Raw genomic sequence first — 26,908 nt, 5'->3', positions numbered from 1 at the left:
TCTTGAAACATACTGTGTGTGAGCATAGTGCTTCAGTGCGTTAATTGGTTTGATCATCAACCACAATCCCTCAGAGTAGCTTGCTTGAAGCGATTGGAGCGCCACGTAGCGTATAGTCTCTTTACTTTCTGCATACACTTTATGAGTGCATAGTTCGCCAGTGCGTTAATTTTTCTGATCATCCAACAGAATCCTTCCGGGAATGAATAAAAATGTTAAAAAAGAAGAAAGCAGCAGGTCCAGACATGATAAAATCAGAAATTTTCATGGAAAATGCAGATACATGGTCACCATATCTATCAAGACTCTACAATTTATGCCTCAAGACGAAAAGAATTCCTAAAATATGGAAACACTCAAACTTAGTAATAATAAAAAAGAGCGAAGATAAAAGAAATGACGACCCTAAGGCGTATAGACCTATCTGTCTCTTAAATATAATAGGAAAAATATTCGAAAGGGTAATCACTAACAGACTTAGCAAATATCGAAACATAGAAAGAGATAAGCTCTAGCATGGCTTTAGGAAGAAGAAAAGTACGGAGACAGCTATAAGAAGGCTTTTAGAATTAATAGAAAATGGAAAAATAGACAAGTACCAGGTAGTAATCTATGTTGATATCAGTGGAGCTTTTGACAATTTGTGGTGGCCATCACTCTTCAAACAATTTAAAAAAATGAAAGTACCTAAATCACTATACCAGCTAATGTTAGAATACTGCAACGAAAGACAGGTCACTTACAAGGCACCAAATAATAACATTACCACATATACAACAAAGGGATGTCCACAGGGATCCATATGCGGTCCAACGATGTGGGACATCGTTATCGAACCCTGCCTAAAAACACTGGAAATTATGGAAGACACGGAAGGAGTAGTCGGCTATACAGGTGATATCGCAATAGTCGTATCAGCACGATCAAGAGACGAAATTGAGAGGAAAGGGAACCAAGTCTTACACACGCTTCAGAAATGGTGCGAAATAAATAAACTGAAACTATCAGGAAATAAAACTAAATACACGATATTCGGCCAATCTATACAAAGAGATCCAATATTAAAGATAAATAACCAAAAAATTGAACGAGTGAAAGAATTCAAGTATTTGGGAGTATGGATTGACGATAAACTGAACTATGCTAAACATGTCGAAAACGTAACTGACAAAGGAAAGAAAGTAGCACATAAAATACTCACAATTGCAAGGAAAGACTATAAGATACCCAAAAAGACCCTACAAACGTACAACAATGCTGTAATAATGCCAACAGTAAAATACTGTGCCAGCATCTGGGCTCACAGAATATTTGCAAATAAAAAATTAAGGGAACAAATAAACAGAGTTCAGAGAGGAGTTATAATTAGAACAATAGGAATAATCAAAACACTACCGATAGAATCCTTACAAGTGCTTGCACTAGAAGAACCAATCCACTACCAAATACTAAGAGAAGCAATAAAACGATGGAAAACAAATAATGAAACTATAAAAATAATAGAGATTCTAGGTACAAATCCGAATAACGAAGACGAACTAAATATGTTGATAGAAAGAAAATGGCAGGAGGAATGGTACACCACAACAAAAGGAGAAAAGCTCAAAGAATACATACCAACTATCAAAGTAAGGAAAGAAATTGGTGAAATAAAGAAGGAAACTATGGAAGCACTGTCGGGACATGGACCCTTCAAAACACATTTGAAAAGACTAAATATTGAAAATGACGAAATGTGTTCATGTGGAGAAATCCAAACACCTGAACACGTAATATGGAATTGTGAAAATTACGTAACTAGTGAAGAAATAAGGAATTTCAGAGATGAACTTAGTGATGAAGATTGGACTAGCTTACGGCAGGATAAAACAAAATTCGATAATTTTCAAAAAATAACAGAGCATGTAGTGAGAAACCTATGGAATGAACGAACCCAACGAAGAAGGTAATTGAACAAATGGCACTTTGAAAAGATAGAAATAAAAAAAAAAATCAAATTCAAATAGAAACAATTTTAAAGTTCTGGCAAACACCCAGAACTATAGTACAAACTTACGTTTCTTTTTATTTATTTATTTATTTCGTTTTATTTCTATAACCTCTATCAACATTGTGTGTGTGTCAGTGTAGTGCGTGTTAGTGTAATAAACGCATATGAGAAACAGTGTGATAAAAGCATAGAGAATCATGGAAGAAAGAAGAAACTACAAGACAGTTAACACCAAATGAGAATGTTTTTTACACTGTGTTTTGTTTATTTTTCTTTTAATATTTTACTTTTCAGGGTGGGGAATGTGCTGCTTTCCACTCATTTATCTTATGTACTAATCAATTATTTTCTTTCTTCTTTCAGGTTATTTTCTGCATGTAAAAGGATAAATAAAGGAAATTAATAAAAAAAAACAAAAAAAAAAAGAGAGAGAAATATAAGGGCATGGTTTTAAATATTAGGTGCCATGCTGAAAAGAAATGTGCCTCACCTCAATCTGCTGAGGTTTGACAGCCGAAAAGACAGAGAGATAAATAAAGAAAAAAACAAAGTATAAATAAAGAATCCTTCCGGGTAGCTTGCTTCTAGCGAATGGAGCGCCACGCAGCGGCGAGTCTCATTACTTTCGGCATACACTTCACGAAGGCATAGTTCATCAGTGCCTTAATTATTTTGAAAATCCACCACAATCCCTCCGGGTTGCTTGCTTCCAGCGAATGGTGCGCCACGCAGCGGCGAGTCTCATTACTTTCTTGACAAATACTGTGTGTAAGCATAGTGCTTCAGTGCGCTAATTGGTTGGATCAACCACCACAATCTCCCCGGGGAGATTGAGTCTAGCGAATGGAGCGCCACGCAGCGGCAAGTCTCATTACTTTCTTGACACATACTGTGTTTGAGCATAGTTCGTCAGTGCGTTAATTGTTTTGATCTTTCACCAGAATCCCTCCGGGAGGTTGCTTCTAGCAAATGGCGTGCCACGCAGCGTCGAGTCTCATTATTTTCTGGACACATATTGTGTGTTAGCATAGTGTTTCAGTGCGCTAATTGTTTTGATCATCCACCACAATCCCTCCGGGTAGCTTGCTTTTAGCGAATGGAGCGCCCCGCAGCGGTGAGTCTCATTAATTTCTTGACACATATTTTGTCTGAGCAAAGTGCTTCAGTAGGTTGTTTGATCATCCCCCACAATCCCTCCGGGTAGCTTGATTCTAGCGAATGTAGCGCCACGCTGCGGCGAGTATCAGTACTTTCTGCATACACTTTATGAGGGCATAGTTCGTAAGTGCGTTAATAGTTTTGATCATCAACCACAATCCCTCAGATTAGCTTGCTTCTAGCGATTGGAGCGCCACGCAGCCGAGAGTCTTATTACTTTCTGCATACACTTTATGAGGGCACAGTTCGTCAGTGCGTTAATTGCTTTTAGCATCCACCAGAATCCTTCCGGGTAGCTTGCTTCTAGCGAAAGGAGCGCCACGCAGCGGAGAGTCTCATTACTTTTTGCATACACTTTATGAGGGCATAGCTCGTCAGTGCGTTAATAATTTCATCATCCACCACAATCCATCCGGGTAGCTTGCTTCTAGCGAATGGAGCGCTACGCAGCGGCGAGTCTCATTACTTTCTGCATACACTTTACGAGGGCATAGTTCGTCACTGAGTTAATTTTTTTGATAATCCACCACCATCCCTCCGTGTAGCTGGCTTCTAACGAATGGAGCGCCACGCAGCCGCGAGTGACATTACTTTCTTGACACATACTGTGAGTGAGCATAGTGCTTCAGTGCGTTATTGGTGGATCATCTACCACAGCCCCACCGGAGAGCTAACTTCAAGCGAATGGACCGCCACGCAGCGGCGAGTCTCATTAATTCCTTGACACATACTGTGTGTGAGCATAGTGCTTCAGTGCGTTAATTGGTTTGATCATCCACCACAGTCCCTTCGAGGAGCTTTCTTCAAGCGAATGTACCGCCACGTAGCGGCGAGTCTCTTTACCTTCTTGACACATACTGTGTGTGAGCATAGTGCTTCAGTGCGTTAATTGTTTTGATCATTAACCATACTCCCTCCGGGTAGCTTGCTTTTAGCGATTGGAGCGCCACGTAGCGTATAGTCTCTTTACTTTCTGCATACACTTTATGAGTGCATACTTCGCCAGTGCGTTAATTGTTCTGATCATCCAACAGAATCCTTCCGGGTACCTTGCTTCTAGCGAATGGAGCGCCACGCAGCGGCGAGTCTCATTACTTTCTGCATACACTTTATGAGGGCATAGTTCGTCAGTGCGTTAATTGTTTTGATCATGCACCACAATCCCTCCGGGTAGCTTGCTTCTAGCGAATGGAGCGCCACGCAGCGGCGAGTCTCATTACTTTCTGCATACACTTCACGAAGGCATAGTTCATCAGTGCCTTAATAATTTTGACAATCCACCACAATCCCTCCGGGTTGCTTGCTTCCAGCGAATGGTGCGCCACGCAGCGGCGAGTCTCATTACTTTCTTGACAAATACTGTGTGTAAGCATAGTGCTTCAGTGCGCTAATTGGTTGGATCAACCACCACAATCCCCCGGGGAGATTGAGTCTAGCAAATGGAGCGCCACGCAGCGGAGAGTCTCATTACTTTCTTGACACATACTGTGTGTGAGCATAGTGCTTCACTGCGTTAATTGGTTGGATCATCCACCAGAATCCCTCCGGGTAGCTTGCTTCTAACGAATGGAGCGCCACGCTGCGGCAAGTCTCATTTCTTTCTAATACATACTGTGTGTGAGCATAGTACCTCAATGCGTTAATTGTTTTGATCATCCACCACAATTTCTCCGTGTAGCTTGCTTCTAGCGAATGGAGCGCCATGCAGCGGCGAGTCCCATTACTTTCTTGACACATACTGTGTTTGAGCATAGTTCGTCAGTGCGTTAATTGTTTTGATCTTTCACCAGAATCCCTCCGGGAGGTTTCTTCTAACAAATGGCGCGCCACGCAGCGTCGAGTCTCATTATTTTCTGGACACATATTGTGTGTTAGCATAATGTTTCAGTGCGCTAATTGTTTTGATCATCCACCACAATCCCTCCGGGTAGCTAGCTTTTAGCGAATGGAGCGCCCCTTAGCGGCGAGTCTCATTAATTTCTTGACACATATTTTGTCTGAGCAAAGTGCTTCAGTACGTTGTTTGATCATCCCCCATAATCCCTCCGGGTAGCTTGATTCTAGCGAATGTAGCGCCACGCTGCGGCGAGTATCACTACTTTCTGCATACACTTTATGAGGGCATAGTTTGTCAGTGCGTTAATAGTTTTGATCATCAAGCACAATCCCTCAGATTAGCTTGCTTCTAGCGATTGGAGCGCCACGCAGCGGCGAGTCTCATTACTTTCTGCATACACTCTATGAGGGCATAGTTAGTCAGTGCGTTAATTGTTACGATCATCCACCACAATACCCTCCGGGGATCTTGCTTCAATCTAATGTAGCGCCACGCAGCGGCGAGTGTCATTACTTTCTGCATACACTTTATGAGCACATAGTTCGTCAGTGCGTTAATTGTTTTGTTCATCCACCACAACCCCTCCGGGGAGCTTGCTTCAAGCGAATGGAGGGCCACGCAGCGGCGAGTCTCATTACTTTGTTGACACATAATATGTGTGAGCATAGTGCTACACTGCGTTAATTGGTTGGATCATCCACCACAATCCCTCCGGGGAGCTTGCTTCAAGCGAATGGAGCGCCACGCAGCGGCGAGTCTCATTACTTTCTTGACACATACTGTGCGTGAGCACAGTTCGTCAATGCGTTAATTGTTTTGATCATCCACCATAATTCCTCCGGGTACTTTCCTTCTAGTGAATGGAGCGCCACGCAGTGGCAGTCTCATTACTTTGTTTACACATACTATGTTTGAACATAGTGCTTCAGTGCGTTAATTGATGGATTATCTACCACAACCTTTCCGGAGAGCTTAGTTCAAGCCATGGACCGCCACGGAGCGGCGAGTCTCATTGCTTTCTTGACACATACTATGTGTGAGCATAGTGCTTCAGTGCGTTAATTGTTTTGATCATCAACCATAATCCCTCCGGGTAGCTTGCTTCTAGCGAATGGAGCGCCACGCAGCGGCGAGTCTCATTACTTTCTGCATACACTTTACGAAGGCATAGTTCATCTGTGCGTTAATTATTTTGACAATCCACCACAATCCCTCCGGGTGGCTTGCCTCCAGCGAATGGAGCGCCACGCAGCGGCGAGTCTCATTTCTTTCTTGACAAATACTGTGTGTAAGCATAGTGCTTCAGTGCGCTAATTAGTTGGATCAACCACCACAATCCCTTCGAGGAGCTTGCTTCATGCGAATTGACCACCACGCAGCGGCGAGTCTCATTACTTTCTTCACAAATACTGTGTGTAAGCATAGTGCTTCAGTGCGCTAATTAGTTGGGTCAACCACCCCAATCCGCCCGGGGAGATTGAGTCAAGCGAATGGAGCGCCACGCAGCGGAGAGTCTCATTACTTTCTTGACACATATTGTGTGTGAGCATAGTGCTTCAATGCGTTAATTGGTTGGATCATCCACCAGAATCCCTCCGGGTAGCTTGCTTCTAACGAATGAAGCGCCACGCAGCGGCAAGTCTCATTACTTTCTTGACACATACTGTGTGTGAGCATAGTGCCTCAATGCGTTAATTGTTCTGATCATCCACCACAACTCCTCCGTGTAGCTTGCTTCTAGGGAATGCAGCGCCACGCAGCGGCGTGTCTTATTACTTTCTTGACACATACTGTGTGTGAGCATAGTGCTTCAGTGCGTTAATTGGTTGGATCATCCAACAAAATCCCTCCGGGGAGCTTGCTTCAAGCGAATGGAGCGCCACGCAGCGGCGAGTCTCATTACTTTCTAGACACATACTGTGTGGGAGCATAGTGCTTCAGTGCGTTAATTGTTTTGATCATCCACCACAACTCATCCGTGTAGCTTGCTTCTAGCGAATGGAGCGCCACGCAACGGCGAGTCTCATTACTTTCTTTACACACACTGTGTGTGAGCATAGTGCTTCAGAGCGTTAAATATCTTGATCATCTACCAGAATCCTTTCGGGCAGCTTGTTTCTAGCGAATGGAGCGCTACGAAGCGGCGAGTCTCATTACTTTATTGACACATACTGCGTGTGAGTATAGTGCCTCAGTGCGTTAATTGTTTGGATCATCCACCACAATACCTCCGGGTAGCTTGCTTCTTGCGAATGGAGCGCCAGCAGCTGCGAGTCGCATTACTTTCTGCATAAACTTTATGATTGCATAGTTCGTCAGTGCGTTAATTGTTTTGATCATCCACCACAATCCCTTCGGGTAGCTTGATTCTATCGAATGGAGCGCCAACCAGCGGCGAGTCTCATTACTTTCTTGACACATACTGTTTGTAAGCATAGTGCTTCAGTGCGCTAATTGGTTGTATCATCCACGACAATCCATCGGAGTAGCTTGCTTCTAAACAATAGAGCACCACGCGGTGGCAAGTCTCATTACTTTCTGCATACAATTTATGAGGACATAGTTCTTCAATGCGTTAATTGTTTGGATCAATTGATTGGATCAACCACCACAATCCCTCCGGGGAGATTGTGTCTAGCGAATGGAGCGCCACGCAGCGGAGAGTCTCATTACTTTCTTGACACATACTGTGTGTGAGCATAGTGCTTCACTGCGTTAATTGGTTGGATCATCCACCAGAATCCCTCCGGGTAGCTTGCTTCTAACGAATGGAGCGCCACGCAGCGGAGAGTCTCATTACTTTCTTGACACATACTGTGTGTGAGCATAGTGCTTCACTGCGTTAATTGGTTGGATCATCCACCAGAATCCCTCCGGGTAGCTTGCTTCTAACGAATGGAGCGCCACGCAGCGGCAAGTCTCATTACTTTCTTGACACATACTGTGTGTGAGCATAGTGCCTCAATGCGCTAATTGTTTTGATCATCCACCACAATTTCTCCGTGTAGCTTGCTTCTAGCGAATGGAGCGCCATGCAGCGGCGAGTCCCATTACTTTCTTGACACATACTGTGTTTGAGCATAGTTCGTCAGTGCGTTAATTGTTTTGATCATCCACCACAATCCCTCCGGTAGCTTCCTTCTAGCGATTGGAGCGCCACGCAGTGGAAGTCGCGTTACTTTCTGGACACGTACTGTGTGTGAGCATAGTTCTTCAGTGCGTTAATTGGTGGATCATCTTCAACGGCCCCAACGGAGAGCTTACTTCAAGCGAATGGACCGCCACGCCGCGGCGAGTCTCATTAATTTCTTGAAACATACTGTGTGTGAGCATAGTGCTTCAGTGCGTTAATTGGTTTGATCATCAACCACAATCCCTCAGAGTAGCTTGCTTCCAGCGATTGGAGCGCCAAGTAGCGTACAGTCTCTTTACTTTCTGCATACACTTTATGAGTGCATAGTTCGCCAGTGCGTTAATTGCTCTGATCATCCAACAGAATCCTTCCGGGTAGCTTGCTTCTAGCGAATGGAGCGCCACGCAGCGACGAGTCTCATTACTTTCGGCATACACTTCACGAAGGCATAGTTCATCAGTGCCTTAATTACTTTGAAAATCCACCACAATCCCTCCGGGTAGCTTGCTTCCAGCGAATGGTGCGCCACGCAGCGGCGAGTCTCATTACTTTCTTGACAAATACTGTGTGTAAGCATAGTGCTTCAGTGCGCTAATTGGTTGGATCAACCACCACAATCTCCCCGGGGAGATTGAGTCTAGCGAATGGAGCGCCACGCAGCGGCAAGTCTCATTACTTTCTTGACACATACTGTGTTTGAGCATAGTTCGTCAGTGCGTTAATTGTTTTGATCTTTCACCAGAATCCCTCCGCGAGGTTGCTTCTAGCAAATGGCGTGCCACGCTGCGTCGAGTCTCATTATTTTCTGGACACATATTGTGTGTTAGCATAGTGTTTCAGTGCGCTAATTGTTTTGATCATCCACCACAATCCCTCCGGGTAGCTTGCTTTTAGCGAATGGAGCGCCCCGCAGCGGCGAGTCTCATTAATTTCTTGACACATATTTTGTCTGAGCAAAGTGCTTCAGTACGTTGTTTTGATCATCCCCCACAATCCCTCCGGGTAGCTTGATTCTAGCGAATGTAGCGCCACGCTGCGGCGAGTATCAGTACTTTCTGCATACACTTTATGAGGGCATAGTTCGTAAGTGCGTTAATAGCTTTGATCATCAACCACAATCCCTCAGATTAGCTTGCTTCTAGCGATTGGAGCGCCACGCAGCCGAGAGTCTTATTACTTTCTGCATACACTTTATGAGGGCACAGTTCGTCAGTGCGTTAATTGCTTTTAGCATCCACCAGAATCCTTCCGGGTAGCTTGCTTCTAGCGAATGGAGCGCCACGCAGCGGAGAGTCTCATTACTTTCTGCATACACTTTATGAGGGCATAGCTCGTCAGTGCGTTAATAATTTCATCATCCACCACAATCCATCCGGGTAGCTTGCTTCTAGCGAATGGAGCGCTACGCAGCGGCGAGTCTCATTACTTTCTGCATACACTTTACGAGGGCATAGTTCGTCACTGCGTTAATTTTTTTGATAATCCACCACCATCCCTCCGTGTAGCTGGCTTCTAACGAATGGAGCGCCACGCAGCCGCGAGTGACATTACTTTCTTGACACATACTGTGAGTGAGCATAGTGCTTCAGTGCGTTATTGGTGGATCATCTACCATAGCCCCACCGGAGAGCTTACTTCAAGCGAATGGACCGCCACGCAGCGGCGAGTCTCATTAATTCCTTGACACATACTGTGTGTGAGCATAGTGCTTCAGTGCGTTAATTGATGGATTATCTACCACAACCTTTCCGGAGAGCTTACTTCAAGCGAACGGACCGCCACGGAGCGTCGAGTCTCATTAAATCCTTGACATATACTGTGTGTGAGCATAGTGCTTCAGTGCGTTAATTGGTTTGATCATCCACCACAATTTCTCCGTGTAGCTTGCTTCTAGCGAATGGAGCGCCATGCAGCGGCGAGTCCCATTACTTTCTTGACACATACTGTGTTTGAGCATAGTTCGTCAGTGCGTTAATTGTTTTGATCTTTCACCAGAATCCCTTCGGGAGGTTTCTTCTAGCAAATGGCGCGCCACGCAGCGTCGAGTCTCATTATTTTCTGGACACATATTGTGTGTTAGCATAGTGTTTCAGTGCGCTAATTGTTTTGATCATCCACCACAATCCCTCCGGGTAGCTTGCTTTTAGCGAATGGAGCGCCCCGCAGCGGCGAGTCTCATTAATTTCTTGACACATATTTTGTCTGAGCAAAGTGCTTCAGTACGTTGTTTGATCATCCCCCATAATCCCTCCGGGTAGCTTGATTCTAGCGAATGTAGCGCCACGCTGCGGCGAGTATCACTACTTTCTGCATACACTTTATGAGGGCATAGTTTGTCAGTGCGTTAATAGTTTTGATCATCAACCACAATCCCTCAGATTAGCTTGCTTCTAGCGATTGGAGCGCCACGCAGCGGCGAGTCTCATTACTTTCTGCATACACTCTAGACCAAGTCATGAAGACCAAGACTGAATCAATAAATACCTTAACTGAAGGAAACTCAGGAAACTCAATGCAGGAGATACAAGGAAATATTAAATCTAAGGATGAAGAACAAGAAGAAAGAAAAGGAAAGAACAATGGTGGTCACCAAGGAAATGTTGTAAAACAAACACAGAACCTGGATTCCATGGTCGAGACAACAAGCAAACAAGAAGATATGGGAAAACGTTCTAAACGATCTGGTTTACTTAGGTCCCTAATGCGGTTCGGGAGAACGAGGGATAAAAAAACGGTGGAAAGTGGAAGACCGGAAATCCAAGACAACTCCATTGCGAAGGAAACAAAGGGAACTAGGCAGGCGGAGGGTACTGATGACCAACCTGGGTGTGCCGGCGGAAGGACACAACGGACCGGGACCCACACTAAGTGCTCCGAGTGGGCTCCGGACCTCAAGTCAGCACATACTGGAACGGATAGTACCGTACCTAGGAGAGATCAAAATCCCAATCAAATGTACGAATCCTTCGAGACCACACTCAAACTTTCCAGATTAGAACAACCTACAATTCTGAGACTGGCATTGAGACATGTGACTAGAAAAATAAAAGAAAACGGGTATCAAATAATTTTTCCTCAATCAGAAGATGAAGACCTGATGGAACTGAGCTCCAATAATCTTCCCACTGATCCAAAAGAACTATTGGATCTAGTTGACATGGCATACGCCAGACGCAACTTAAATTTGGACTTAAATAGAATTTATGTACATTTCGTCAGGTTGCACGGCCGCATGGTTTATAATCACAAGAACGAGTGGCCGAACGCATGGGTCAAAACTTATCATACATAGGATGGACCCCAACGTGTATCACGCTAATCTAAAAATACTTCAAATAAACACCATGCATTCAGAGTTAGCCATGCACGAGATAATACAAACAAGTATCTCTTGGAATGCTGACATTGTCTGCATACAAGAGCCATACATAAATGAGGAGAGACTACAAGTTCCCCGACACAATATTAGACATGTTTTTAGTGGTTCAAACGCATTAGCTTCTATTTTGATTTTAAATAATAACATTCAAGTTTTAAATTTAAGACATTTTAGCAATATTTGGACGAATTGCCTGCAAATCAGATATGGTTTGTTAGATTTTATCCTTATTAACGTCTATTTCCAATATTCACTTCCAATCAACAGGTTCCTAGAGGAAATAGCTATCATCTGCAACACCTACTCAAATAAAAGGATTTTAAGCTGCGCTGACGCAAACGCCAAATCTCCCTCGTGGCACTGAGGCGTTCTAAATGAAAGAGGAGAATTATTGGAAAACCTAATCGGTGAGTTAAATTTACACATTATAAACGAGGCGGGTAATCCCCCAACGTATTCCAATAGAAATGGACACGAATCAAATATAGACATTACGTTAGTGTCTCACAACTTCGCAAATGTGATATCTGACTGGCGCGTGATTGGAAATGAATCATCTAGCGACCACCAGATAATAAGCTTTAAAATAATTCAAATATTGAATGTGGGGCATACGCTTGGAGAAAACAAGCTAACTTATAATGTTCGAAAAATCTCGTGGGAAAAATTCAATACCCTAATCAAGTTGCCTAACATTGACTGCAGGGACAAAGAAGAATTAAACATGTTAGTTAATAATCTGGAAAAAGCAATAATAGATGTAATAAAGAAACTTACTATTAAGAGAAAACCCAAAAAACACGTGAATGGACAAAATTTCTGGAACAATGAGCTACAAATTTTTAAAAGAAGGACTAGGGCCAAAAGAAGACAATATCAGAGGACACAAGACCCTTTTCTAAAATCGATTAGGCTTCGGGAATATCTGACATTGCAATCAGAATACAAGCAGAAAATTCAAGAAAGGAGAAAGAAGGCATGGAGCGATTTTGTCAAGGATAAGCTCAGTTTAGATCCTTGGGGCCTACCATATAAGATCATAATGGACAAGGTTAATCCATCACTAACTCTTGTGACCATGCAAAAACAGGATGGGGAATACACTAAGACCATTGAAGAAACTTTAGATCACATCATAACCAGCTTACTTCCCGATGATAATCCCGAGACGGATAACGCGGAGAACAAAGAACTAAGACGGAGATATGAAGATTTTAATCAGCACAACGACGCTTCCTTCGAGGACATGCGGACTACAAACGAGGAAGTCGAAACAATTTTAAAAAACATAAAAAATAACAAATCTCCAGGACCAGATGGACTAAAAGGGGAAATTTTTAAAAATAATAGTCAATTTTGGATCCCCTACCTAACCAGATTATATAACAAATGCATGGAATTCAGCACTTTCCCAGACGGATGGAAAACCGCAAATCTAACCATACTTCAAAAAAATAACACAGGCCTTCAAAACTCACCAAAATCGTATCGTCCAATCTGCCTATTAAACATTCTTGGAAAATTATTTGAGAAAATTATTGCAAACAGAATAAGTGCAAGGCGACCGAATCTGGAAAATTGTACGCTACAATATGGATTCAGAAAAAAGAAAGGAACGACAGAGGCAATTAATTCCCTATTAGGCCACATAGAAACACTCAGCGATATAGGAGAGAAATACACGGTGATTATATTTGCAGACATAACCGGAGCCTTCGATAATCTATGGTGGCCAAAAATGTTTGCGGAACTAGAGAAATTAAACGTCAACGCAGTCATACTGAAAATAATTAAAGACTATTGCTCCAATCGTAATGTTAGGTACGATGGTAGCACCTTTACAATAAACAAGCAAATTACCAAAGGATGCCCCCAAGGTTCGGTCTTAGGACCACTCTTGTGGGACACTACATTGCAAACTGGTTTGGAACGATTAAATGATCAGAAAGAAATTTACGGTGTTGTGGCTTACGCAGACGACCTTGCCTTAATTATAAATGCCAACTCAAGAGCAAAGTTAGAAGAAAAGGCTAACATAGCAATGCATACACTTTTAACATGGGCGAAATCAGCAAAATTAGAGCTGTCAACGAACAAAACAAAGTATATCCTGGCAATGGGCAAACTGGAGAGAAGCCCTGTAATAAAAATAAATAACATCTCAATTGTTAGAGAGGAAGCATTTAAATACTTGGGAATTTGGTTAGACGAGAAATTTAACTTTGATTACCACGTAACAAAGCAAAAAGAGAAGATTATAGCGATAGCCAACAAAATATTTCTCGTTATGGCAAGGGACTATAACCTATCTCCCAAGCACTGTCAATTATACTATAAAGCAATCTTTCAGGCAATAGCTTCTTATGGCTCCAGTGGTTGGGGCCATAGAATCAATCAGAACATCAGGATAAGGAAGAAAATTGATAGTGCCCAACGAACAATTTTAATAAGAATGTCTGGCGCTATGGCCACAACGCCGGTAGAAGCACTACAGGTAATACTCGGCATAGAACCACTTCACCTAACAGTCCTAAGAACTGCAGCAACATATTGGTTTAAACATGGCAAATTCGGAAGAGTATCACAACTACTTGACAGAAGAATAACTTCATTAGATGAAATCGAGCCCATAATAATCACAAAATGGCAAAGTCAATGGGAAAATTCTGATAAGGCAAGAAGGGTATATGGAATATTCCCTGACATTAGGAACAGGCTGCAGCAAGGACATTGGGATATAAACAAAAACGTGATCCAATATTTAAGTGGACATGGCCCATTCCGAACAACCTTTTACAAAATTGGCCTACTGGATTACGATAATTGCGATTGCGGTGAGGTGCAAACACCAGATCATTTAGTGTTTGACTGTACAAACATACATCTTTCTGAGGAAGATGAAGAGATAAGAGGAAATTTAAAAAGGATTAAAAACCAAAGCGGAATACGTAGCATTCTTTGCACCGATGATAACTTAACAAATTTTAACAAATTATGTACAAAAATTTTAGGAATTAATAAGGTGCAAATCGGAATAGACCTCGCAAGAAGAAGGAGGTAGACGGCACTGATCTTACTTCATTTTACTTTATTTTACTCAATTCGCATTATTTTATTTTTCAACTCACTTTTAAAACATAACCCTATCTATATCAAAATTTTAATCAATACAAAGTATAATCAAAATATTTTATATATTAACCAACTTAATCAAATTTAAAGCTAATTGTGTGTTGTGTGTGTGTAGTGTTAAGTGGTCAGCGTTATCAAGGTGGAAAAGGATTTGGTGTACAGATACAGTCTGGTGGAGGACCGCAGACTAAAAATCAGTTAGTGAAAGTGTAATAGGTGACTTAAGATTTACGGAAGACCGTAATAATAATAACAATAATACATTACTTATCAATGTGCATGAAATAAAATAATTCACAGGTAGAAACCATTATAATAAGTGAAAATATAAGTTGCCTATATCAGTTTTCAGTCAACAGGTGGAGAACCGATGAATAAGAATATTGATAAATGTAAGATTGTTACTATTATTAAAACAAGCCACACAGGAGAGAAACTACACAAATTAAATAACTAAACTGGTTCTCATGTACCAACACCATTGTCCCTTGTTTTGTGTATTTTGTGCTGTTGTATGTTTTATTGTATGTTTGTAATTTCTAATGTATGTATTGTACTAATAATATGTTTATATATTTCAGATTGCAGAATAAAATTACAGGATAACAAGGCCTGATTTTGTATCAAGGTATCAGGCATAAAAAATAGCCCCCACACCCAGCTTTTGGGAAGTGAGAAAAAACGAATGAGTAGATAGATATAAAATGGAGAGAGATTAAAAAAGAGTTAGGGCAGATGCGTCTGCTAATAAGTCCGTATGAACACGGCAAAGGCAGGGGTAGTGAAGGAATTAAAAATAAAAACATACACTCTATGAGGGCATTGTTAGTCAGTGCGTTAATTGTTTTGATCATCCACCACAATACCCTCCGGGGATCTTGCTTCAATCTAATGGAGCGCCACGCAGCGGCGAGTGTCATTACTTTCTGCATACACTTTATGAGCACATAGTTCGTCAGTGCGTTAATTGTTTTGTTCATCCACCACAACCCCTCCGGGAGCTTGCTTCAAGCGAATAGAGGGCCACGCAGCGGCGAGTCTCATTACTTTGTTGACACATAATATGTGTGAGCATAGTGCTACACTGCGTTAATTGGTTGGATCATCCACCACAATCCCTCCGGGGAGCTTGCTTCAAGCGAATGGAGCGCCACGCAGCGGCGAGTCTCATTACTTTCTTGACACATACTGTGCGTGAGCATAGTTCGTCAGTGCGTTAATTGTTTTGATCATCCACCATAATCCCTCCGGATACTTTCCTTCTAGCAAATGGAGCGCCACGCAGTGGCAGTCTCATTACTTTGTTTACACATACTATGTGTGAACATAGTGCTTCAGTGCGTTAATTGATGGATTATCTACCACAACCTTTCCGGAGAGCTTACTTCAAGCGAATGGACCGCCACGGAGCGGCGAGTCTCATTGCTTTCTTGACACATACTGTGTGTGAGCATAGTGCTTCAGTGCGTTAATTGTTTTGATCATCAACCATAATCCCTCCGGGTAGCTTGCTTTTAGCGAATGTAGCGCCCCGCAGCGGCGTGTCTTATTAATATTTTGCACATATTTTGTCTGAGGAAAGTGCTGCAGTGCGTTGTTTTGATCATCCCTCACAATCCCTCCAGGTCGCTTGATTCTAGCGAATATAGCGCCACGCTGCATCGAGTATCAGTACTTTCTGCATACTCTTTTTGAGGGCATAGTTCGTGAGTGCGTTAATAGTTTGGATCATCAACCACAATCCTTCAGAATAGCTTCCTTCTAGCGATTGGAGCGCCACGTAGCGTATAGTCTCTTTACTTTCTGCATACACTTTATGAGTGCATAGTTCGTCAGTGCGTTAATTGTTCTGATCATCCAACAGAATCCTTCCGGGTAGCTTGCTTCTAGCGAATGGAGCGCCACGCAGCGGCGAGTCTCATTGCTTTCTGCATACACTTTATGAGGGCATAGTTCGTCAGTGCGTTAATTGTTTTGATCATGCACCACAATCCCTCCGGGTAGCTTGCTTCTAGCGAATGGAGCGCCACGAAGCGGCGAGTCTCATTACTTTCTGCATACACTTTACGAAGTCATAGTTCATCTGTGCGTTAATTATTTTGACAATCCACCACAATCCCTCCGGGTGGCTTGCTTCCAGCGAATGGAGCGCCACGCAGCGGCGAGTCTCATTACTTTCTTGACAAATACTGTGTGTAAGCATAGTGCTTCAGTGCGCTAATTGATTGGATCAACCACCACAATCCCTCCGGGGAGATTGAGTCTAGCGAATGGAGCGCCACGCAGCGGAGAGTCTCATTACTTTCTTGACACATACTGTGTGTGAGCATAGTGCTTCACTGCGTTAATTGGTTGGATCATCCACCAGAATCCCTCCGGGTAGCTTGCTTCTAACGAATGGAGCGCCACGCAGCGGCAAGTCTCATTACTTTCTTGACACATACTGTGTGTGAGCATAGTGCCTCAATGCGTTAATTGTTTTGATCATCCACCAAAATTTCTCCGTGTAGCTTGCTTCTAGCGAATGGAGCGCCATGCAGCGGCGAGTCCCATTACTTTCTTGACACATACTGTGTTTGAGCATAGTTCGTCAGTGCGTTAATTGTTTTTATCATCCACCACAATCCCTCCGGATAGCTTCCTTTTAGCGATTGCAGCGCCACGCAGTGGCAGTCTCGTTACTTTCTAGACACGTACTGTGTGTGAGCATAGTGCTTCAGTGCGTTAATTGCTGGATCATCTTCCACGGCCCCAACGGAGAGCTTACTTCAAGCGAATGGACCGCCATGCTGCGGCGAGTCTCATTAATTTCTTGAAGCATACTGTGTGTGAGCATAGTGCTTCAGTGCGTTAATTCGTTTGATCATCCACCACAATCTCTCTGGGGAGCTTGCTTCAAGCGAAGAGAGCGCCAGGCAACGGCGAGTCTCATTACTTTCTGCATACAATTTATGAGGGCATAATTCATCAGTGAGTTTTTTCGATCATCCACCACAATCCCTCTGGGTAGCTTGGTTCTAGCGAATGGAGCGCCACGCAGAGGCTAGTCTCATTACTTTCTGCATACAATTTATGAGGACATAGTTCTTCAATGCGTTAATTGTTTGGATCATCCACCACAATCCCTCCGGTTAGCTTGCTTATAGCGAATGGAGCGCCACGCAGCGGCGAGTCTCATTACTTTCCTGACGCATACGGTGTGTGAGCATAGTGCTTCAGAGCGTTAAATATCTTGATCATCTACCAGAATCTTTTCGGGTAGCTTGTTTCGAGCGAATGGAGCGCCACGAATTGGAGAGTCTCATTACTTTTTGCATACACTTTATGAGGGCATAGTTCGTCAATGCGTTAATTGTTTTGATCATCCACCACAATCCCTTCGGGTTGATTGCTTCTTGTGAATTGAGCGCCACGCAGCGGCGAGTCACATTACTTTCTTGAAACATACTGTGTGTGAGCATACTGCATCAGTGCGTTTATTGTTTTGATCATCCACTACAATCCCTCTAGGAAGCTTGCTTCTTGCGAATGGAGCGCCACGCAGCGGCGAGTCTCATTACTTACTGGACACATACTGTGTGTGAGCATAGTGCTTCACTGCATTAATTCCTTGGATCATCCACCACATTCCATCTGGGTAGCTTGGTTTTAGCGAAAAGAGCGCGACGCGGCGGCGACTATCATTACTTTCAGGACACATACTGTGTGTGAGCATAGTGCTTCAGTGCGTTAATGTTTGATCATCCACCACAATCCCTCCAGGTAGCTTGATTCTAGGGAATGGAGCGCCACGCAACGGCGAGTCTCATTAACTTCATGACACATATTTTGTCTGAGGAAAGTGCTTCAGTGCGTTCATTTGATCATCCGCCACAATCCATCCGCGTAGCTTGATTCTAGCGAATGTAGCGCCACGCTGCGGCGAGTATCAGTACTTTCTGCATACACTTTATGAGGGCATAGTTCGTCAGTGCGTTAATAGTTTTGATCATCAACCACCATCCCTCCGTGTAGCTGGCTTCTAACGACTGGAGCGCCACGCAGCCGCGAGTGACATAACTTTCTTGACACATACTGTGAGTGAGCATAGTGCTTCAGTGCGTTAATTGGTGGATCATCTACTACAGCCCCACCGGAGAGCTTACTTCAACCGAATGGACCGCCACGCAGCGGCGAGTCTCATTAATTCCTTGACACATACTGTGTGTGAGCATAGTGCTTCAGTGCGTTAATTGGTTTGATTATCAACCACAATCCCTCCGGGGAGCTTTGCTTCAAGCGAATAGAGCGTCAGGCAGCGGGGAATCTCATTACATTCTGCATACTCTTTATGAGGGCATAGTTCGTCAGTGCGATAATTGGTTTCATCATCCACCACAATCCCTCCAGGTAGCAAGCTCTTAGCGAATTGAGCGCCACGCAGCGGCGAGTCTCATTACTTTCTGCATAATCTTTACGAGGGCATAGTTCGCCAGTGCGTTAATTGTTTTTATAATCCACCACAATCCCTCCGGGTAGCTTGCTTCTAGCAAATAATGCGTCACGCAGCGGCGAGTCTCATTACTTTCTTGACACATACTGTGCGTGAGCATAGTTCGTCAGTGCGTTAATTGTTTTGATCATCCACCATTATCCCTCCGGGTACTTTCTTTCTAGCGAATGGAGCGCCACGCAGTGGCAGTCTCATTACTTTGTTTACACATACTATGTGTGAGCATAGTGCTTCAGTGCGTTAATTGGTTTGATCATCCACCACAATCCCTCCGGGGAGCTTTGCTTCAAGCGAATAGAGCGTCAGGCAGCGGGGAATCTTATTACATTCTGCATAATCTTTATGAGGGCATAGTTCGTCAGTGCGATAATTGGTTTCATCATCCACCACAATCCCTCCGGGTAGCAAGCTCTTAGCGAATTGAGCGCCACGCAGCGGCGAGTCTCATTACTTTCTGCATAATCTTTACGAGGGCATAGTTCGCCAGTGCGTTAATTGTTTTTATAATCCACCACAATCCCTCCGGGTAGCAAGCTCTTAGCGAATTGAGCGCCACGCAGCGGCGAGTCTCATTACTTTCTGCATAATCTTTACGAGGGCATAGTTCGCCAGTGCGTTAATTGTTTTTATAATCTACCACAATCCCTCCGTGTAGCTGGCTTCTAACGAATGGAGCGCCACGCAGCCGCGAGTGACATAACTTTCTTGACACATACTGTGAGTGAGCATAGTGCTTCAGTGCGTTAATTGGTGGATCATCTACCACAGCCCCACCGGAGAGCTTACTTCAAGCGAATGGACCGCCACGCAGCGGCGAGTCTCATTAATTCCTTGACACATACTGTGTGTGAGCATAGTGCTTCAGTGCGTTAATTGGTTTGATCATCCACCACAATCCCTCCGGGGAGATTTGCTTCAAGCGAATAGAGCGTCAGGCAGCGGGGAATCTCATTACATTCTGCATACTCTTTATAAGGGCATAGTTCGTCAGTGCGATAATTGGTTTCATCATCCACCACAATCCCTCCGGGTAGCAAGCTCTTAGCGAATTGAGCGCCACGCAGCGGCGAGTCTCATTATTTTCTGCATAATCTTTACGAGGGCATAGTTCGTCAGTGCGTTAATTTTTTTTTATAATCCACCACAATCCCTCCGGGTAGCTTGCTTCTAGCAAATAATGCGTCACGCAGCGGGGAGTCTCATTAATTTCTTGACACATACTGTGCGTGAGCATAGTGCTTCAGTGCGTTAATTGGTGGATCATCTACCACAGCCCCACCGGAGAGCTTACTTCAAGCGAATGGACCGCCACGCAGCGGCGAGTCTCATTAATTCCTTGACACATACTGTGTGTGAGCATAGTGCTTTCAGTGCGTTAATTGGTTTGATCTTCCACCACAATCCCTCCGGGGAGCGTGCTTCAAGCGAATAGAGCGTCAGGCAGCGGGAAATCTCATTACATTCTGCATACTCTTTATGAGGGCATAGTTCGTCAGTGCGATAATTGGTTTCATCATCCACCACAATCCCTCCGGGTAGCAAGCTCTTAGCGAATTGAGCGCCACGCAGCGGCGAGTCTCATTACCTTCTGCATAATCTTTACGAGGGCATAGTTCGCCAGTGCGTTAATTGTTTTTATAATGCACCACAATCCCTCCGGGTAGCTTGCTTCTAGCAAATAATGCGTCACGCAGCGGCGAGTCTCATTACTTTCCTGAAACATATTGTGTGTGAGCATGGTGCTCCAGTGCGTTAATTGGTTGGATCATCCACCACAATACCCTCCGGGGAGATTGGTTTAAGCTAATGTAAAGCCACGCAGCTGCGAGTCTCATTATGTTCTTGACACATATTGTGTGTGAGCGTGGTGCTTCAGTGCGTTAATTACTTGGATCATCTACCACAATACCCTCCGGGGAGCTTGCTTCAAGCTAATGGAGCGCCACGCAGCGGCGAGTCTCATTACTTTCTGCATACACTTTATGAGCACATAGTTCGTCAGTGCGTTAATTGTTTTGATCATCCACCACAACCCCTCCGGGGAGCTTGCTTCAAACGAATGGAGGGCCACGCAGCGGCGAGTCTCATTACTTTGTTGACACATACCATGTGTGAGCATAGTGCTACACTGCGTTAATTGGTTGGATCATCCACCACAATCCCTCCGCGGAGCTTGCTTCAAGCGAATGGAGCGCCACGCAGCGGCGAGTCTCATTACTTTCTTGCCACATACTGTGCGTGAGCATAGTTCGTCAGTGCGTTAATTGTTTTGATCATCCACCATAATCCCTCCGGGTACTTTCTTTCTAGCGAATGGAGCGCCACGCAGTGGCAGTCTCATTACTTTGTTTACACATACTATGTGTGAGCATTGTGCTTCAGTGCGTTAATTGATGGATCATCTACCACAACCTTTCCGGAGAGCTTACTTCAAGCGAATGGACCGCCACTGAGCGTCGAGTCTCATTAATTCCTTGACATATAATGTCTGTAAGCATAGTGCTTCAGTGCGCTAATTAGTTGGATCAACCACCACAATCCCCCCGGTGAGATTGAGTCAAGCGAATGGAGCGCCACGCAGCGGAGAGTCTCATTACTTTCTTGACACATACTGTGTGTGAGCATAGTGCTTCAGTGCGTTAATTGGTTGGATCATCCAACAAAATCCCTCCGGGGAGCTTGCTTCAAGCGAATGGAGCACCACGCAGCGGCGAGTCTCATTACTTTCTAGACACATACTGTGTGGGAGCATAGTGCTTCAGTGCACTAATTAGTTGGATCAACCACCACAATCCCTTCGAGGAGCTTGCTTCAAGCGAATTGACCGCCACGCAGCGGCGAGTCTCATTACTTTCTTGACAAATACTGTGTGTAAGCATAGTGCTTCAGTGCGCTAATTAGTTGGATCAACCACCACAATCCCCCCGGGGAGATTGAGTCAAGCGAATGGAGCGCCACGCAGCGGAGAGTCTCATTACTTTCTTGACACATACTGTGTGTGAGCATAGTGCCTCAATGCGTTAATTGTTCTGATCATCCACCACAACTCCTCCGTGTAGCTTGCTTCTAGGGAATGCAGCGCCACGCAGCGGCGTGTCTTATTACTTTCTTGACACATACTGTGTGTGAGCATAGTGCTTCATTGCGTTAATTGGTTGGATCATCCAACAAAATCCCTCCGGGGAGCTTGCTTCAAGCGAATGGAGCGCCACGCAGCGGCGAGTCTCATTACTTTCTAGACACATACTGTGTGGGAGCATAGTGCTTCAGTGCACTAATTAGTTGGATCAACCACCACAATCCCTTCGAGGAGCTTGCTTCAAGCGAATTGACCGCCACGCAGCGGCGAGTCTCATTACTTTCTTGACAAATACTGTGTGTAAGCATAGTGCTTCAGTGCGCTAATTAGTTGGATCAACCACCACAATCCCCCCGGGGAGATTGAGTCAAGCGAATGGAGCGCCACGCAGCGGAGAGTCTCATTACTTTCTTGACACATACTGTGTGTGAGCATAGTGCTTCAATGCGTTAATTGGTTGGATCATCCACCAGAATCCCTCCGGGTAGCTTGCTTCTAACGAATAAAGCGCCACGCAGCGGCAAGTCTCATTACTTTCTTGACACATACTGTGTGTGAGCATAGTGCCTCAATGCGTTAATTGTTCTGATCATCCACCACAACTCCTCCGTGTAGCTTGCTTCTAGGGAATGCAGCGCCACGCAGCGGCGTGTCTTATTACTTTCTTGACACATACTGTGTGTGAGCATAGTGCTTCAGTGCGTTAATTGGTTGGATCATCCAACAAAATCCCTCCGGGGAGCTTGCTTCAAGCGAATGGAGCGCCACGCAGCGGCGAGTCTCGTTACTTTCTAGACACATACTGTGTGGGAGCATAGTGCTTCAGTGCGTTAATTGTTGGGATCATCCAGCACAATACCTCCGGGTAGCTTGATTCTATCGAATGGAGCGCCAACCAGCGGCGAGTCTCATTACTTTCTTGACACATACTGTTTGTAAGCATAGTGCTTCAGTGCGCTAATTGGTTGTATCATCCACGACAATCCATCGGAGTAGCTTGCTTCTAAACAATAGAGCACCACGCGGTGGCAAGTCTCATTACTTTCTGCATACAATTTATGAGGACATAGTTCTTCAATGCGTTAATTGTTTGGATCAATTGATTGGATCAACCACCACAATCCCTCCGGGGAGATTGTGTCTAGCGAATGGAGCGCCACGCAGCGGAGAGTCTCATTACTTTCTTGACACATACTGTGTGTGAGCATAGTGCTTCACTGCGTTAATTGGTTGGATCATCCACCAGAATCCCTCCGGGTAGCTTGCTTCTAACGAATGGAGCGCCACGCAGCGGCAAGTCTCATTACTTTCTTGACACATACTGTGTGTGAGCATAGTGCTTCACTGCGTTAATTGGTTGGATCGTCCACCAGAATCCCTCCGGGTAGTTTGCTTCTTGCGAATGGAGCGCCAGCAGCGGCGAGTCGCATTACTTTCTGCATAAACTTTATGATTGCATAGTTCTTCAGTGCGTTAATTGTTTTGATCATCCACCACAATCCCTTCGGGTAGCTTGATTCTATCGAATGGAGCGCCAACCAGCGGCGAGTCTCATTACTTTCTTGACACATACTGTTTGTAAGCATAGTGCTTCAGTGCGCTAATTGGTTGTATCATCCACGACAATCCATCGGAGTAGCTTGCTTCTAAACAATAGAGCGCCACGCGGTGGCAAGTCTCATTACTTTCTGCATACAATTTATGAGGACATAGTTCTTCAATGCGTTAATTGTTTGGATCAATTGATTGGATCAACCACCACAATCCCTCCGGGGAGATTGTGTCTAGCGAATGGAGCGCCACGCAGCGGAGAGTCCCATTACTTTCTTGACACATACTGTGTGTGAGCATAGTGCTTCACTGCGTTAATTGGTTGGATCATCCACCAGAATCCCTCCGGGTAGCTTGCTTCTAACGAATGGAGCGCCACGCAGCGGCAAGTCTCATTACTTTCTTGACACATACTGTGTGTGAGCATAGTGCCTCAATGCGTTAATTGTTTTGATCATCCACCACAATTTCTCCGTGTAGCTTGCTTCTAGCGAATGGAGCGCCATGCAGCGGCGAGTCCCATTAGTTTCTTGACACATACTGTGTTTGAGCATAGTTCGTCAGTGCGTTAATTGTTTTTATCATCCACCACAATCCCTCCGGGTAGCTTCCTTTTAGCGATTGGAGCGCCACGCAGTGGCAGTCTCGTTACTTTCTGGACACGTACTGTGTGTGAGCATAGTGCTTCAGTGAGTTAATTCGTTTGATCATCCACCACAATCTCTCTGGGGAGCTTGCTTCAAGCGAAGAGAGCGCCAGGAAACGGCGAGTCTCATTACTTTCTGCATACAATTTATGAGGGCATAATTCATCAGTGAGTTTTTTCGATCATCCACCACAATCCCTCTGGGTAGCTTGGTTCTAGCGAATGGAGCGCCACGCAGAGGCTAGTCTCATTACTTTCTGCATACAATTTATGAGGACATAGTTCTTCAATGCGTTAATTGTTTGGATCATCCACCACAATCCCTCCTTTTAGCTTGCTTTTAGCGAATGGAGCGCCACGCAACGGCGTGTCTCATTACTTTCCTGACGCATACGGTGTGTGAGCATAGTGCTTCAGAGCGTAAAATATCTTGATCATCTACCAGAATCTTTTCGGGTAGCTTGTTTCGAGCGAATGGAGCGCCACGAATTGGAGAGTCTCATTACTTTTTGCATACACTTTATGAGGGCATAGTTCGTCAATGCGTTAATTGTTTTGATCATCCACCACAATCCCTTCGGGTTGATTGCTTCTTGTGAATTGAGCGCCACGCAGCGGCGAGTCACATTACTTTCTTGAAACATACTGTGTTTGAGCATACTGCATCAGTGCGTTTATTGTTTTGATCATCCACTACAATCCCTCTAGGTATCTTGCTTCTTGCGAATGGAGCGCCACGCAGCGGCGAGTCTCATTACTTTCTGGACACATACTGTGTGTGAGCATAGTGCTTCACTGCATTAATTGTTTGGATCATCCACCACAATCCCTCCGGGTAGCTTGCTTATAGCGAATGGAGCGCCACGCGGTGGCGAGTCTCATTACTTTCTGCATTCACTTTATGAGGGCATATTGCTTCAGTGCGTTAATTCCTTGGATCATCCACCACATTCCATCTAGGTAGCTTGCTTTTAGCGAAAAGAGCGCGACGCGGCGGCGACTATCATTACTTTCAGGACACATACTGTGTGTGAGCATAGTGCTTCAGTGCCTTAATGTTTGATCATCCACCACAATCCCTCCAGTTAGCTTGATTCTAGGGAATGGAGCGCCACGCAACGGTGAGTCTTATTACTTTCTTGACACATACTGTGTGTGAGCATAGTGCTTCAGTGCGTTAATTGGTTGGATCATCCACCAAAATCTCTCCGGGGAGCTTGCTTCAAGCGAATGGAGCGACCCGCAGCGGCGAGTCTCATTAACTTCTTGACACATATTTTGTCTGAGGAAAGTGCTTCAGTGCGTTCATTTGATCATCCGCCACAATCCATCCGCGTAGCTTGATTCTAGCGAATGTAGCGCCACGCTGCGGCGAGTATCAGTACTTTCTGCATACACTTTATGAGGGCATAGTTCGTCAGTGCGTTAATAGTTTTGATCATCAACCACCATCCCTCCGTGTAGCTGGCTTCTAACGAATGGAGCGGCACGCAGCCGCGAGTGACATAACTTTCTTGACACATACTGTGAGTGAGCATAGTGCTTCAGTGCGTTAATTGGTGGATCATCTACCACAGCCCCACCGGAGAGCTTACTTCAAGCGAATGGACCGCCACGCAGCGGCGAGTCTCATTAATTCCTTGACACATACTGTGTGTGAGCATAGTGCTTCATTGCGTTAATTGTTTTGATCATCCACCACAATCCCTCCGGGGAGCTTTGCTTCAAGCGAATAGAGCGTCAGGCAGCGGGGAATCTCATTACATTCTGCATACTCTTTATGAGGGCATAGTTCGTCAGTGCGATAATTGGTTTCATCATCCACCACAATCCCTCCGGGTAGCAAGCTCTTAGCGAATTGAGCGCCACGCAGTGGCAGTCTCATTACTTTGTTTACACATACTATGTGTGAGCATAGTGCTTCAGTGCGTTAATTGATGGATTATCTACCACAACCTTTACGGAGAGCTTACTTCAAGCGAATGGACCGCCACGGAGCGTCGATTCTCATTAATTCCTTGACATATACTGTGTGTGAGCATAGTGCTTCAGTGCGTTAATTGGTTTGATCATCCACCACAATCCCTTCGAGGAGCTTGCTTCAAGCGAATGGAGCGCCACGCAGCGGAGAGTCTCATTACTTTCTTGACACATACTGTGTGTGAGCATAGTGCTTCAATGCGTTAATTGGTTGGATCATCCACCAGAATCCCTCCGGGTAGCTTGCTTCTAACGAATGAAGCGCCACGCAGCGGCAAGTCTCATTACTTTCTTGACACATACTGTGTGTGAGCATAGTCCCTCAATGCGTTAATTGTTTTGATCATCCACCACAATCCCTCCGGGTAGCTTCCTTCTAGCGATTGGAGCGCCACGCAGTGGCTGTCTCGTTACTTTATGGACACGTACTGTGTGTGAGCATAGTGCTTCAGTGCGTTAATTGGTGGATCATATTCAACGGCCCCAACGGAGAGCTTACTTCAAGCGAATGGACCGCCACGCCGCGGCGAG

The sequence above is a fragment of the Thermobia domestica genome, chromosome 6 (assembly GCF_964235325.1).
Source record: "Thermobia domestica chromosome 6, izTheDome1.hap1.1, whole genome shotgun sequence".
Classification (NCBI taxonomy): Eukaryota; Metazoa; Arthropoda; class Insecta; order Zygentoma; family Lepismatidae; genus Thermobia; species Thermobia domestica.
Note: the sequence above shows the minus strand (reverse complement) of the source record.